This window comes from Pan troglodytes, chromosome 4 (assembly GCF_028858775.2).
Source record: "Pan troglodytes isolate AG18354 chromosome 4, NHGRI_mPanTro3-v2.0_pri, whole genome shotgun sequence".
NCBI lineage: Eukaryota > Metazoa > Chordata > Mammalia > Primates > Hominidae > Pan > Pan troglodytes.
In genome coordinates, this window is record NC_072402.2 from 23,447,367 (window position 1) to 23,464,697 (window position 17,331).

At 34.0% G+C, this 17,331-nt stretch overlaps 1 long non-coding RNA gene across 4 annotated transcripts in view; it reads left to right on the forward strand.

The window, feature by feature from the left end:
* The first annotated feature begins 832 nt into the window (after nucleotides 1-832).
* Nucleotides 833-17,331, forward strand: part of LOC107974626 (uncharacterized) — a 291,544-nt gene continuing 275,045 nt past the window's right edge. For 2 of the 4 annotated variants that reach the window (XR_001717492.4, XR_008547904.2), the window contains exon 1: nucleotides 838-1,194. This is a non-coding gene — a long non-coding RNA (uncharacterized LOC107974626). Of the gene's footprint in view, nucleotides 1,195-17,331 lie in introns of all 4 variants that reach the window. The other 2 variants (XR_008547903.2, XR_008547905.2) reach the window with 2 other exon arrangements.

Consider the following 17,331-nt stretch of genomic DNA (forward strand, 5'->3'; position numbering starts at 1 on the left):
CTAGAAGTTCAGGATGTTTCCAAAGAGCAGATTAATTGTGATTGAATTATCTTTTTTAAGCCAAACATTTCTAGTAAATAATATAAACATAATTTGGATTTCTCATGTGGCTTAAAGAGATAGATTATTTGAAAGAAAAGTTTATATTTGGTAAAGAAGTAGGGGTGAGTGGCATCAGAGAAAATCAATGTTGTTTTTCAGTTTTTTGGTTAATCACTTTTATTGCTTTATTTCTTTTTGAAAAGTATAGTTTGTTCTTCTAAATCAATACATCCTATCTACTGTGTTGTAAGATGATACAGAAAAAAATAGCCTAATAACAAATGAAAGAACAACTTATATTTCTTATATTTTTCTACCAAATTTATACTAAATATCTCTACTTAAATATTCTACTGCTTTCAAGTTATGTTCTTTTTTTTTTTAATTTAGGCAAATTGTGGAAAGCAATTGGACTATGGTTACAAGAGATGGAAATGTATAATTGGGGTAATAGGATTCATAATTGTTAAGCTAGGGAGAAGAGAAACTGAAATAAGTTAATTCCTTTCCAAAGAAAAGGATCCCAGTGTTTTTAAACCAAGGGGAAAAAAGCAAAGGTCTAACTGCCATGTAAACTCATTTTAAATGTCATGTCTTATTACAACCTGATAATCGGAATGCCTATTTTCCCCTTTTGCTTGAGCCATCAAATTTGTCAAAATTTTATGATAATTCATTCCATCATTCCTTAGACATTTAAATGACAGAGAGCCCTAGTCAAGGGGGGGAAAGCCTCTGTAATCCTACTCCTCATAGTATAGCTGCCTCCAGAGAGATTTTTAAAATATTCCATATCATTCTATAAGCAGCAGCTAAATTTCTCAATTTCACTGTGATTTCTTGCCGTTTTGGAAAGTGACAATAAGTTGGCTACGTACCATTCTTGACCTTTTGACTTCGGAACCACTGCTGACCAAATCCTAGCTTGCCTTGTTTAAGTCAGTAGCTCTATTATCACTCTGATCCTCTCCCAGAGGGTCTGAAGCTTTCACTCATGCTCCTGAACGGGTAAGCTCCCCCTCTAGTGTTCACTGCTCATCAGATTATTCCTCCAACAAATAAGACAGAGAACTGCCTGTGTTTTTGGTTCCCTATCGAAGGACGGAGCTTGGGACAACATTTATAACGGTTTAATGACACAAAGAGTAAAAGGTAAGTATAAATCCTACATTAAAAAAAAAAGTTCCTTCCTTTTGATTCCTTTGAAAGCATTGCTACTGTTTGGTTATGAAACTAAGAAATGTTGCTTGTGCTGCCTTGCAGGCAGTATGCATGGCTGAATAGACAGGATGAGTTTGAAAGATATAAGACGATCTTGGAAAAAACAATCCCTTCTGTTGGGAAGCTGGATGTCTGGTTATGAATAAATGACTTTTCATTGGAAGCTGACACTCAGGAGCTCTTTATTTGTAGACCAATTACCAGCAGAGGAGCAGGATAGGGGAGGGGGTCGTTCTAGGGAACCCCAGCATATTTTTCTTCCAGAATTTTAAAAAAGACCAGTAAAAAATGAAATGCCTTCCATTTGTTTTTACAAAGAGCCTGGGTAAACAGTCCCCTACACTAAAAGACCCTCACTATATTTGACACAGAACTACAGAAAAAAGCGCAATAGATATTGGTGGTAGTTTTCAAGTGTGTTAAACTAAAAGGTTAAAAGTTCAACAACTTCATTAAATGTAGTGTTGAAGCCTTAGTGAGGCATAATCCAGAATTTATCATGCAATTGAAAGTAAGAGAAAGAAAAAAGAAAGAAAGAGCAAAAGAAGGAAAAAATAAAACAAAAAGTTGATATAGTTCTGAGAGGTTAATCTTCACAGTTGGTTACTAAACTAAAATCTAGAAGTTTTATTTATTAATTTTCCATCATGGGCATAATTTTAAACTAAAAAAAAAGTGTACACCAGATTCTACAAAGAAGGCACAGATAAACTTTAATTGTTTCAAAGTGTGTTTGAAACAATTGTGTATGTCTTGAAATAGGTCATATAATTTATTTGAAATTCAGGTTGGAAATATGACCACATTAAAGTATAATTGGTTTTAATCTTCTGAATTTTGGGGAATAAAATAAGCCCTCAACAAAGTTTTTCTTCATATTGATGATCTGAAAATTAGGTTAGTTTTATTCTGGTATTCTAAGCTAACATGTCTTTCTTAATTAAAATACTAGCATTTTTAAAATGTGGTAAATAAGTATGACCACATAAACAGAAGGGAAGAACTTCCTTTTGCCGTATTGTTTTCATATTCTTTAATAATCAAAATGATCACTAGTCTCATCATTCTCACTAAGCATGTATTAAGTACCTACAAATTATACAAACCGACACCCTGTCAGAACTCAACTTACATTATTAAATGTAAAGTTTGTTATGGCATTAAAACTGAATTATTCTGTTTTGGTCTAATAAAGACCTCAAAACGTTTTCTAAAGTACAGTAACCCATTCCGTAAAAATATTCATTACCTTATCATTATTTTTCTCTTTACTGGGTTAAAACTAGGTTGCTTGATATGGCAAAAGAAAAACAATGCTTTCAAGTCCTGTAATGTTAGAATACCTTAACTTTTTCCTGTTTTCAATTTTCTAGGTTCTGTGTTTTATTAAATTCCATTTTAGTGCCCTGCTTTAAAGCTGACTTCAGGGTGTTGTTAAAAAGGTCATCATTCATGAACTAATGGGACCAGGTGACTAGGACCTATCTTTAATCACAAAGCAGTGGCTCCTTTGAAGGTTCAAAGGATTAATATTGCCTGCATGTCCATTCAGTTTTGAGCTTCTTGGATGACACAACAACACATAGGATGGCCATTTCTACTAGGCTGAGAGATTTCCAGGTGGACAGCTGTCTTTTCTGAACTGGACTCAGATCATACATACTTCCGCCCTGAGCAGTTGATTCACAGGAGTATCCTTCAATCACATGTCTTACGCTAAGACTCACTGTGAGACACACAGTTTGAGTTGGAGGCCAGCACAAATATGAATGTCACCTTCTTTAATTTTATTTTTTTAGAGGCTGCTCTAAATTGCTGGTTCAGGCAAAGTCTAAACCACTAGAAAAATTCTAAAGTAAATAGATTGCCATTTATAATGGAAAAATTGAATTGTATGAAACTTTCATAGCCCACGTTTCTAGTTGTACAAATTTCACATAAAACTTTCTAGTAGGAAGGAAGTCATGATTTATATCAGTTTGACTAACTTTAATTGCTAAAGATTATGCAGCATTGCAAAGGACAGGTAAAGAGGCTTCTGTCAATCAAAGTGGTTATAGAAAAACACAGAAAAAAATGACAACAACAAAAATTTAAAGCACAAAATACATTTAACTACACAGAAACCTTAAGATCTTTGTAATATAAGGTGATTTATTATAGGATTATAAAATATAAGAATGATAGGGTCTTTAGAGATGATCTCACCTACTTTTCTCATTGGTCAAGCCCCAGGCCCAGGAAAACTTGGAAAAATGGGTTGTCTGTTTAATGTCATATGGCGAAAAAATAGAGAACAAGGCATTGGATCTTGGCCTGTGGGTTTCAATTGCAGTGCACTTTATGCCAAGCGAGCTTCAGTCATGCTTTCGAGTTAAGTATGAGTGCTTTCATAGAAATAGGAAGAAAAATACATCTTTGGGAAGTTTGGAGGAGACATGAATTATTTTAGGAGATAGTACTTTTTTTTTTTTTGAGACGGAGTCTTGCACTGTCGCCCGGGCTGGAGTGCAGTGGTGCGATCTCAGCTCACTGCAACCTCTGCCTCCCAGGTTCAAGCGATTCTCCTGCCTCAGCCTCCTGAGTAGCTGGGATTACAGGCACCCACCACTGGAGTTTCACTCTGTTGGCCAGGCTTGTCTCAAACGCTTGACCTCGTGATCCTCAGCCTCCCAAAGTGCTGCGATTACAGGTGTGAACCACCACGCCCAGCCCAAATTAATAAACACAATTTTTATATACATGTTGAAAAGTGGTCATGTGGGCTTACTTATTTTTCAGAAGAAATTATGCATTCATTGATTAATCAACAACAATTCCAATGATTATGAGACAAGAGTAGGTGGTTAATGGCTTTTAAATTATAACAGCAAGTTAAAAAAAATTTTTTTAAAGTAGGTGCACTATTTTCTTTGTTAACCCTATCATCCTAAGTGGGAAGGATAAATTAACGTCTTGCTTTACCTTTGTTACGGACTGTTTGTGCCCACCCCACCCAAATTTCATATCTTGAAATATAATCCCCAAAGTGATGCTTTTTGGAGGTAGGGCCTATGGGAGGTGATTAGGTCATGAGGGTGGAGCCCTCATGAATGGGATTAGTGCCCTTAAAAAAAGAGGCCAGAGTGTGATATTCCCCTTCCTGTGTCCATGTGATCTCATTGTTCAATTTCCACCTATGAGTGAGAATATGCGGTGTTTGGTTTTTTTGTTCTTGCGATAGTTTACTGAGAATGATGATTTCCAATTTCATCCATGTCCCTAAAAATGACATGAACTCATCATTTTTTATGGCTGCATAGTATTCCGTGGTGTATATGTGGTGGGGTGGGGGGAGGGGGGAGGGGTGGCATTGGGAGATATACCTAATGCTAGATGACAAGTTGGTGGGTGCAGCGCATCAGCATGGCATATGTATATGTATGTAACTAACCTGCACAATGTGCACACGTACCCTAAAACTTAAAGTATTAAAAAAAAAAAAGAGGCCAGAGAATTAGCGGAAGGATTTAAGGTGAAGTTGGCTTTCTGCAGCGTGGAAGATGGCCCTCACTGCCAGATGATGCTGGCACCCTGATCTCAGATTTTCAGCTTCCAGAACTGTGAGAAATAAATGTTTGTTGTTTAAACTACTCAGCCTAGGGTAATTTGTTATAGTAACCTGAACTAACTAAGACAGCCTTTCTGAGACAGCCTCTCAAATCAATTTTCAGATTTCTAAAGTGATTAATGAGGTCATACATCCTACCAGGAAAGTTAGGTAAAGTAACCAGATTTTAATGTCTTTACAAGCTTAATGAACAAGGTTAAAATTGATCTTTTATTAATCTCACTTAGCATGTGAAAAAGTACGTCTCTTTCTTTGATCTCAGTTGAAATTTTCTGTATTCACCATTTATTCTATCATGTTCCTAACTGTATATCTGTGATCTAATTAAATATTAATCCAATCTATACACATAGATAAAAACCCTGAAACTATATATATTCACATATAAACAGTAGTTTTACCTTGGTAGAGTGAAATTATACATGTTTTATTTCTAATTTTTTTGTAATAAACATGTATTTCTATCCTAATGTTAAATAATCTTTCTCATATAATGTCATCGAAAAAAGAAACTGACATCTAGTGAAAAGGACAGAAAGAACTAAAAATACATTGTTCATGTTTTTAGTAGTCTCTACCTGTTTTCCCACAAAGTGGGAAGTTAACAATGTATTGTTTTCAAGTATTTATTGAGTGCCTATATGCGTCTGGCACTGTTGCAGAGTTTAGGATATGTCAGTGAACAAAACAAGTGAGAACACTGCTTTCTTAGAGCTTAAATTCTAGTGAGAATCAATTAGAAAACATTAGGAAAACAATGAAGTTTATAAAGGTAAGGCTATAAAATTTGTCCATGAGGAGATTGTGGTCAATTGTGTGTGGCAGCAAGGGAAGTCATAAAAATAGGAAAATGTGGAGGAATATTGAATCTCTTTTGAGTACAATTTTGGTGGCTACGTTGATAACAGTTTATATAGGAAAAAGTCTGAATTTAGCCCAAGGAAACTGGTCATAAGGAATACAGATGACACTTTTGCGGGTTTGAAATCGTTAAGGAAATAAAGAGGAAAATCCTTACCTGTAGGGAGCAGAGGCTTCAAAATATGGTTCATTGATCTCATTGTGCTGCTGAAATATTTACGTGAACTAAATACGAAACAAGAGTATTATTTGCATTTACACTTAAAGTTCGTGAGTTGCAGGTAGTTCTTTAGTATAGAAGCAAAGAACACATACATTAATCATGAATTAAATTGCTTGAATCAACATTAATTCATGGAAAGTATTAGTCCACATGATAAAAGCATTATTGTGAGCATGTTGGAATTTCATCATTTTGAACATCCTGCCTTACTTCTCTTTACTTTTTAAAAATTCAATTCATTAATTGTCTCCATTTGGAGACTCACTTTGATTCTTTTTCTTCCCTTGCTCCAATCTCTGTTAGGAGCATAATTCTGTGCTACATTTAGTTAGATGCTAGTCCTTCACACATTCTGATTCAATTGTAAGTTTTCTTATCTTATTTTGCCAGAGAATGCTGAAGAGCAATGATTACACCTTTTTCTTTTCTGCATCTACATCTCTATTCTCTGTGCCATAACCTTCCACTCATGAATAAATAAAATCATTGTCGTAAAGATGGAATGAAAGAAAACTTGAGCTTCCTGGTCTTCATTCTACAGCTTGATCATTATTTTACAGATATAGCAATAAATTTTCCATGATAGTAAACATTTTTTCAAGGCGAAAAGATGTATTCTAAATTAGAGCCACATATGGAAATGCGGACTCTTGCCTGCAACTCTAAACTCATGCAATTGTAAAATCCCTTTGGTCTAGAATGCCAGTATCATATCTGTTTTAGAAAGTGTCTCTCCAAAAGAGATATGATATTGGCATTTTCTAGCAAAGGAGTTTTACAATTGCATAAGTTTAGAGTTGGAGGAGGCAAGAATCCTAATTTCCATATGTGGCTCTAATTTAGAATACATCTTTTCTCCTTGAAAAAATTATCTCTCCAGCCGGGCGCCGAGGCTCATGCCTGTAATCACAGCAGCTTGGGAGGCCAAGGCGGGCAGACCACAAGGTCAGGAGTTCAAGATCAGCCTGGCCAACATAGTGAAACTCTGTCTCTACTAAAAATACAAAAATTAGCTGGGCATGGTGGCATGCTCCTGTAATCCCAGCTACTCAGGACGCTGAGGCAGGAGAATTCCTTGAACCCGGGAGATGGAGTTTGCAGTGAGCTGAGATGGCGCCACTGCACTCCAGCCTGGGCAACAGTGCGAGACTCTCTCAAAAAAAAAAAAAAAGTGTCTCTCCAAATACTATATGATACTAACTAAAGCATCTAAATCTTACTATATTTTCTGTGCTGTATTACCAGTTCATGTCATTCATTCCTATTTGAGGAACATCATGATAACGCAATAGTTACCAAACTTTCTTCTCTTCATCAAACTTACATACTAGGATAGAGGCAGGTGATAATAAAAAGAATGTGGTATAAATGCACTGAAAGAAAAGAATAACAGAATATTGGAAGTAGAGAATGCTAGAAAAGGTCAACCCTTGAAGACTTCTTTATGTCATCTGTAAGTTTGACTGTGGTAGTTTGCCACCAAAGCTCTGTCTTTGCTTATGTAAAGTTATTCCCAACAGGCAACAGTGTGCCAAATTTTCTACCTTAATTCTTTACAGAGGTTCAACCCAAGGATATCATGGTTAAAGTTCCAGTGTGTCTTCAAGTGTGTGTTAATGTGTCTCACATTGCAGCTGCTTGAGTATTCTGCTGTATGTATCCAAACATATTCAGGTCAATGTGATATGTATTAAAAATATTACTGTAATATAAGGTTTTTGTGGGGGAATGCCCAGATAATACTATTAGATACTTTGATTAACAAAGGATATGATGAAGAAAAAATAAAAGGGGTTATAGGAGGTCCCCAAAAATTATTAGAAAAAAATAGGGCAAATGATCTGTTACAAAATTTACGTTTCCCGCTAGGTATCAGGTAAACTGGCCACACTGAAAATATTATATTGTGTACAAACCTGACCTATTGTAAAGGATGCAAAGCGATACTGGTTGCAAATTAGGCATTCTATTTCCAATAAATTCTATAAACCTTAATGAGGAAATGTAGTCAATGTCATTTAAGTAAGAATTAAAAAAGAGAACCAACCATGACACAATTATAGACGCATGGCATTTCAGAGAAGAAATGAATCTTATAAGGACATTTAGGTAACTTTACAGATGAAACCAAATGTAAGGGGCTGTTGAGTACCGATCACCTTAGCAGAGAGAAGATCTGGATAATATTGTCTCTATTCAGATTTTAATATAAACTTAGCTCCCTTGTTTATTTCTCTCATACCTCTATCACTATATGAATGTGAACTTCTAGGTTGCTCTCACATACCTCTGAATCACTGTTTAGCACAGAGTCTGGCATAATAATTCTATTACGTATGCTTGCTTGCTGCCTTACTTGCTAAATAAATGAGTGAATGAATGATGAATGAATATATGACAGACTCTATGCAGACTATGGTAAGTCATGGAACTAAACACAGAGTATCTGACAAAACGACTCAACTTTTGGGGAAAAAAATCTCTCTCAAACATCTATGGAAAAATAAAAAGAATCACAAGTTCAATCTCAATTCTAAGTAAACATAAAGTCAAAATTATTGAATGCAAAGCATGTACCAAACCGTTTTACTTGTGTTAAGTTGATTCCCATAACAATCCCCCAAAACAGATATTATCCTTAATGAGAAGAAAAAGTAACTGAGCCTAGGGGAAATTAAATAAATTGCCCAAAGTGACATAGCTAAAACAAAAGAGCTAGATTTGAATGCAACCCTAGCTGACTGCAGAGCCCATGCCCTTTCTACTCTGCCATTCTTCCTGTTTTTGAAGCATGATTTGGAAAAGTGGTGTTTGGAAATGCAAGATGTTGTGATATTATTAACACAGAATTTGTAACAACTATGGCAACAAACACTGAACATAATTTAACCTGTACTCTAGACTTTAGGGTAACACTTTAAAAATGTTGAGAGAAAAAGAGTCTTGATTCCATGGCCATTCATTTTAAAATGGAAGATGGATTCAGTGCTATAAAGACTCTGAAATATAAAATTAAGAGTAACATCACTGAACTGGCTTCTTCTAAATATCCTGGCTTTATCACTTACTGAAGGTATGATCTTGGGGACATGATCTCTCTGTACCTCATTTTTCTCATTTGTAAAATGGTGATAACAGCAATACTTTTTCTTGTATGTCAACTGGAGGATTACGTGAGATGCAATTGTAAAGAAATGCATATTTAGAATAGTGGTAGACACACAGGAAACATTTAGTGAATGGTAGCTATAATACTGAAGATGAAGAAATGCAAGGAACCAAAGGGTTCCTTCATAAAACAGAATCAGTCGAGTAACATAGGAGAAAAAGGGGCAAGTCAAGCCAGCATGGGCCAAAGGCCAGTAGACCCAATTGGCACCAAAAATTCTCTTTAAGGTGAGGGTTGAAGTAGCGTTCAAAATCTCTTCAGAATAAAGTTTACCTGGAAAAGGTGAGTACAATTTGGCATGGGTCTGCATAACATAAGTGGTATGGTCTGCCTGGCCATACCTTTTCAGTGAAAGAAAATATCAGGAATCAAAAAGAAGTTAAAGTATGAGAAAAACTGACTAAAATGTACAGAATTAAATAGAACAAAATGTAAAAGTCCAAATTTAGGCTCAAAAAGTCAAAATAATCTGGAAAAATTCAGCATTAGTTTGTGAACAAATTTATTTAACAGTTAATTATAAAAGATCTTAGACTCCTTTATATAATTATTAGTATATTGTATATTTATTTACCTATTTATCTACATGTGTATGGCATCTCTTCCCTTACTCGGATGTACGTTTCTAGACAACAGGGAGCTCATGTGTCTTGTCCACAGCTGCCCACAATGTGATGCTCACGGTGGCTGGTACATTGCAGTTACTCCATACATATTTTTCAGCAAATATGTTGATTTTTAAAATAAATCCCCTTTAGTTAACTTTTGTGGAGTATATTACTTAATCTGTCTTAGCTGTTGAGTGCTTATCTTCAAAATTGTTATAATTAATGAGACAATATATGTAAAGTGCTTGGCCTGATGCCTGGCATTTTGCAGCTTTTCATAAATGTTAATTCTACTCTTCCTGCTCAGTTCTTCTGTGTCGAGGATAAATTCCACAGATGGTAGAGGTGTTTCCTGGTATGGAATGACACAAGACTGATCTTTAGATAGCATGCTTCAACAGATTGTCCAATCTTTTGCATATTTTATCTCTTACAGAAACTCCTAAATTATTGGTACAATGAAAGTTTATACTTACCCCATATCTAGTAAAATATTAATAAAATTCAAAGAAATTTAATTTTATGAAATTTCATAAACACTATTGATCTTTATTGTATTATATAAATATCATATCATCTCTGTTTTCAAAAGACTATATGACTGAGCTGAGTGAACTTAGATTAAATAGCCATATTACAAGGAATATGGAGAAACCATTTTTTCAGTATAAATTTTTTAAGTAAAATTAACATTGAACTCTTGGAGACATCAATCAGTTTTAATACTAATAATTGTATACTTAGAGTTTCTTGTAGTTAGACAAAAGCACTGCACAGCAGTAGAACAAAGCACAAAGGGTTATTTCACTGTTTTTATTTTTTATACATTAACTCCAAATGAAGACAATTATATTTGAGATGTGCATTTAAGAATCGGGTGAATCATAAGGTCAGATGATCTTTAAACTAAAATCAAATGACCATTGAAATCTCTTACAAAAGATATTTGGCTTAGGAAAATTGTTTTCTTTTACTTGAGAGTTGGCATTTATACATTTGCTGCTTTAAAATTACTTCTAAAGATTACATTTGTATTACAATGGAATTGTTGTGCAAATTTGGTTTAATACATAAAATGAACGCTATTATAGTGTCCCTGATCGTTCCATCATGATCCATGGAGTTCTGACCATTCTCACAGGTCTCTGTACAGTCTGCCCTCTGGTGCCCTAGGCCTGTGCTGCCAGTCGCATTCTCCAGCTCATCAACTCTGAAATAAAAAGCAAGTTCTTAGCTCAAAAGGAGACTTGATAGAAGTAGCCTGAATTCAATTTCAGAAAATCAAATACTGTCAAAGACTGATTTTGAAAGAAGGTTTTCTACCATTAAACAAGAAGCAAAAAACAAAACAAAACAAAAAACTCTCTTAAAATGCCAGTTGAGCATAGCTCTAATTATCAGGAAAAAGGTATAATATGAAGGAAACATTTTCAGCATACTATGGTTGACATTCCGCAGGGATTATAAATTGATTTTAGATTTTTGGAAACTATAAGTTTCTATTGGGAAAATGATCTATACGTGGAATGCAGTTATTAATGAAAGTCATCTTCATTATTTCACATATTCCTTTCTAGGAAAATAAGTTATCACCAAGTTATTTTTTCTTCTCCCAGTATCTTTAAAAGTTAAGCAGAGATTCAGATAAAGTCTACTTACTGACCCTTACATGCAACATTTCTTTTTTAAGTTTGGTGTCCCAAACTCTTCTATAAATAAGATTGGAAATATATTTGAGGAAAGGAAAAGCATATACTAAAACTTTAAAATACAGTTAAGAGTTTATAAGTCACATGATGAAAATTTATTTTATTAATTTTAAAAAGCTGCTAGTCTGTATGGAAAACATATTTATATTCTAAAAATTGATTTCTAAAATATAATAAATATACAGTCTTATATTAACCTGCAATGATAACATTCAGGCTACTTAATAATTAATTGTAATCAATTGAAAAAGATCACTAAATTTGGAATCCACCAGTTGAAAAGGGGATAACAGCAAACATTTCTGTGGCATTAACAGTTTATAATAAATGACTTTCACACATATAATATTATTTATATGAATAGCGCTCTTTGAAATGCATAGCAAAGTTTTTATCTTGTAGAGGAATAGTCAGCATTTAAAAAAATAAGCACTGGAGAAACTATAAATCTGAAAATTTTGCATTAATTAAAGTATTATGAATTCATTTGTTAAAGGGAAAGTAGAGTTACAGCTGATTTTAATGATGAGCTATATTGAATTGCTTGCACAATAGCACACATGTCTTTGATGATACCAACCTCAGAAATAGATCATTTTAAGCAGCAAAGGCAGCAATTATAGAAGTATGTCAGGTTACAAGAACTGAGTAATTAGACAAGAATTTATCAGGGATGATTCAATGTAGGTATGGTTTTTTTAATATTAATTTCTGTTATATCATTTTATAATAAAATATTTTAATCTCTCTCAAGATCTCTCTAGTTTAACTAAATCCTCCCACCAGATATGCAAAATAAAACCATGCTAGTCATTTTGGAATTGTGAAAAAAAAAGGAGGTAATAGCGTGTTGTGTTCAACTCTACTGCTCCAATTCATTTCAATGAGAATCAGTCAATAAAAAGTCCCTGTTTCAGCAAAGGCGGGAGAAGAAACAAAAGGACTTAATGAAATGATCTGTTTACAAAATGCTAAGTGAGGGTTCTATGAGAAAACAGCATTAAATCCAATTTTGGTTTCCTAATGCAATTTAGGAAGTCTTATATGCTCCCAGTTTTTGCTTGTCTTTTTTTTCTTTTTGTGAATGGACTGAGGCATGTGGTCTTTTTTCTTTCCTTAACATTAATTTTTTTAAAGCTATTTAACTTTCTTTCTCTTCAACTTTGCTACAGTATTTCTAAGTAGCCCAGAAAAGATAAATCAATGCCTGAACTGTAACCTTACACTTATATACTTGTTAAATGACTTTTTTTTACAGTCTGTTATTGCTAGAAATTGGATTGCTTTTAAACTAATGCTGTCTGGCGGGCAAAAGTGAGTGAAACCGCAAAGCCTGGAGGAACACTAATTACTTGTTTTAATTAGCAGCAACTTTCACTAGAGTATAATCTCCCTACAGGCCACTTTTCGGTAGGTGTAGAAAAAAATCACGTAGGAACAAACTGATAATCTCTTACTTGCCCCTAAATGAGAGCAGAACTCTGATTCTAGTATAGACATATCATTTGTACAAGCCTCTAAACCCTCAGGAAACAGGGCCTACCAGGCTAGGCTACCCAATTCAAAGATCTTTAGCAATCAGTTGTACAATAGAGCCCTTATTTTATGCTGCTACATCATAAAAGTGGTCCTTTTGTTACATTTCCATCCTTAAAAGGGTCTTAATCCCTTTCTTTTCAGACCAGTCTATGGCAAATTCCACTGGGACATCCCATTCGCCACAAGGACTGAAATGACCCACTCCGAAAGCAGCATGTGAAGCTTTGAGTCTTTCTTCCCCCCGCCACTCTCCAGAGAACATTAAATCATACTTTTCATTCCCCTCACCATAGGGGGAACCCCCTTAATGATGACAGAGAAAGAAAAATTCCATCACACTGTCCTATGATACCATTCTGCTGTCAAGCAGGCGTTTCCCTGGTCAGAGAATCAAACATGGCTTCCAGCAGGTGGATGTTGCTGAAGGTCACAGACAGCAAAATGCAGAGGTTACACATGGAGGAAGCACAGGTTCCCACAGCAAATTAAGTCATCTGTGAAGCCTTCTCATTTCCCAGTGACTAAATTTATGACTGCTTTTAAGGGTCATCATCGCTTGCATGCACTTGCACTTTATTTAAAGTATTTGAGATTTTGGAAAAGCAGGGTTGTCCCAATTAAAAATACATACATGAGCTACATGTTTAAAGAAAATGGGGAAATTTAAAAATGTGTTTATGTAACTCTTTTAGTAATTTTAAAACAAAAGTGTAAATAGTAGATTGAACATGAGCATGTTTTTTTTTTTTTAGAAAATCTTTAATAATGATTTATTATTTCTTGTTTTTAAGTATACTTTAAGTTCTAGGGTACATGTGCACAATGTGCAGGTTTGTTACATATGTATACATGTGCCATGTTGGTGTGCTGCACCCATTAACTCGTCATTTACATGAGGTATATATCCTAATGCTATCCCTCCCCCAACCTCACGACAGGCCCCGGTGTGTCATGTTCCCTTCTAAAGTGAAGGTGGTAGTCTGGGAAACAGTAACATTTCCCCTTGATATGAAAAAATTATTTTAACTTTTTACATCAAAGGGCCTGAAAAAAATCCACAGCATTAAATTTGTATAATGCTGTTATAAATCTTGATTACTATGATATGGATTCCTATAAGGCTTGAAATATGCCTTTTATTAAAACAAATTTAAACTAGCAAGTTTTTTATAAAATAAAAATATGGAATAGTAAGTCAGTAATTTTTACTAGATTCAATGACCTGTAATTTAATCCAAATTAAAAATAAAGTTTTCTTATAGGTTTTACCACTATTTAGTTTTCTTATTATTTAATATGTATTTTAAATTATACTGTAGTTTCTTCTCAAATGTTGAGAATGAATAGAATCTATTCAATTTTATATAAATGTCTCAGATAATTGTGTAATAAATCTTTGCAAATGTTGACATTTCCAACTGTAAATGGCAATAGCATTGTAAATATTTTTTTGACCAGATTATGATGATATTTTTCAAAAAATTAGAAATTCATTGTTTTATTGGTTCTTTTTTAATTAATAACTTAGAAGAAGCTTTAATTTAAAAGCCACACCCCACTCATTTTCAGATATAACTTTATATATAAACCACATATTCTAGGAAAATATCATATGTACAAATAATTCTATAGGGTAATATCATATACACACATTCATTTATTTCACATTCAAAGATTTTAAAATTTTGAAATTACAAAAACAAAAACCTAAAAATCAAGCTCAAAACCAAACATAGCAATTTTATAACACAATAAATATTGGCTCTACCATTCTTAATATTACTCAGGTGGTAATATTTGCCCATATGTGATTATTTGAAATGTTAAGATGAAAGAATCCTCTAAATGCTTATACTATAACTTTAACTTGTTATTACAGTATATTTCTCTCCAAGAGCTTTATTTTAGCTTGCACAAGAGTGCATTTGGTTATTGTTTTGTAAAAAGTGAAAAATTCATAAAGCATTTATACAAAATTATTGAATCTGTGTCTTGAGATTTGTTTTCTTCTATGGCAGCCTTTGTGGATAGCTTGTGTTTGGGGTCCAGCCTGCTGGAGGGTTAGAAATGCAATGCATGAGATAGCAAAAAGAGGCCTGAATCAGAAAAAGTAAACATCTAGAATAAAGGACAGTTGAAAGGGGCTTTGTGAACAAGGGGTGTTGCAGTAGAGAATGGGTTAGGGTGAGGCTGCCCCGGTTCTTTGTTCCTCTTCACAGCGGTGGCTCTGAGGGACATGCATTGTCCCCTGAATGAACTGACCATCTCTCAAACAGCCTAATAGCCACCCCTGTAAGCACATTTAAACTATCAAGCCTAAATATTTAGAGTTATTTAGGGCTCTTTTTTCATTAATTAGTGGCTACCTACCTACCATTCCTTGATTTTTCTGTACATTCCCTTTCCCTAGTGCTTTCTACAAGAAGCATTCTGAAATCCAAGACTAAATACTATGGCTGAAACTTGATTCTGTTTAATTAAGTCTGAAGAAAAACTGTTTATTTTATAAGACTCACGCTGTATAGAGAACATGTGCATCACGTGAGATGCAAACTCAAACACAGTTTACTCCGACTTTAAGATTCTAGGCAGAATATCTTTTTTGCGTATCATTTTGTTTTCCTTGCTCTTATGTGGAAAAAGAAAACCCAGGTCTGAAGAGGTATCATTCAGAATCTATGCACTACAGGAGGAGAAAAAACTTTACCCAATGCGGGTTGGAAAGAGGAACTATTAAAAAAAAAGAAGTAAAAAAACATAATTTTTTCCCCACTAAATATCAAGGTCTGTGTGTTTTATAATCTTGAAGATTCTCTAGGTAGATGTCTTGATGGGAAATAAAACTTGAATGTCCATGAGGGATTCAACCACAGTTTCAAAGTGTCATTTAAATTCCATTATTAACTTTTTCAGTGTTGTGAGTGGTGATTAGCCTCTTAGGGAAACACTATTAATACAATGAGTAGATTTAATTACTGAAAATCCAAGTGTAGAATATAAGCATATTTTTATCATTATTTATATTACTATATGTTAATACATGTGTTATATAGCTTACAGCTTATTTGATAAGGCCTTATAGAAATGGTAGATTTTTCTTCTGAGATAACAAGTGATAAATCTTAAAAAGATTTTAGTCATTGACTTCTAAAGCAAACACTTAACTCTGACACAAAGCACCTTTCCCAATTATGCATTTGGCAAGACTATGAAAGTGCAGGTATACTTACTATATTTTAGCAATTTAATTATTTTGCCTTTGAAGAGCATTTGCTTTTGACTTTAAAATATAATTGCCAAAACAAAGGTAATTTTACACTTGAAAAGATGTGTTAATACAAATAAATATTTTAATTATAAAATAATTTTATCAGTATATAATACGGATTCTGATTACACAACTGTGTTCAAATTATAAAAATTAGTCTACGTGACATTTATTATTTGTGCCTTTTTCAGTATATATGTTTTATTTTAATGAATATCCTATTCAAAATTGTATAGAATTCCCAGAAACACAGAATTTCAGAAATTACTTGGAAAATTATTTATATAGATTTCCCAAAAGGTTATTAGTTTTGAATGGATAACTTTATATTCAGATCTCATCCTGACAAGGTGGAAACATTTGACCACTCCTTTAAGCATCTTTAAAAAGGGTATAAATGATAAACATGAAAAAACTCTGTAAACCAAATGCAAATTGTAATTATAAAGTATTGTTAAAATGTTATAGGGGATAGTAAGTTGCATGAGACAAGATTGCTGACTTCTAAGATCTCAAAATACAGAAAAAAGTCAGGCATATTCATATCCAAGTGTGCCAGTTGTTCTGATTGAAATAGAAAGAACCACGAGGTTTATTTGATAAACGCTTACCATGTGCCAGTTATTGCTCTAAGAGTCTGTTTGAAGGCAAGGTCTCGTAGTAGCATGATCATAGTTCACTGTGGCCTCAAATGCCTGGGCTCAAGTGATTCTCCTACCTCAGCCTCCTGAGTTGCTGAGACTACAGGTGCAAGCCACCACACCTGGCTAATTTGTTTTATTTTCTAGAGACAATCTCACTATGTTGCCCAGGCTGATCTCAAACTCCTGGTATTGCTGTTATAAATATACTCCGTAGTTCACAAAAATCTGTTCAACTGATGGTTCAGATTTCTGAGCTAAACTTATGGATCATATTTGCTGTGTTTTATGTTTTATGAAGTACTCATTATTTTCACTTTTATCTCTTGGTTCTTAAAAAAAACTTTAAAAAGAAATATTCATTATTGAATATCCATTTATTGAGTGTGTATTCTGCCACATCAAAAACTTGCACTATGATTATTAGGCACACACAGTCT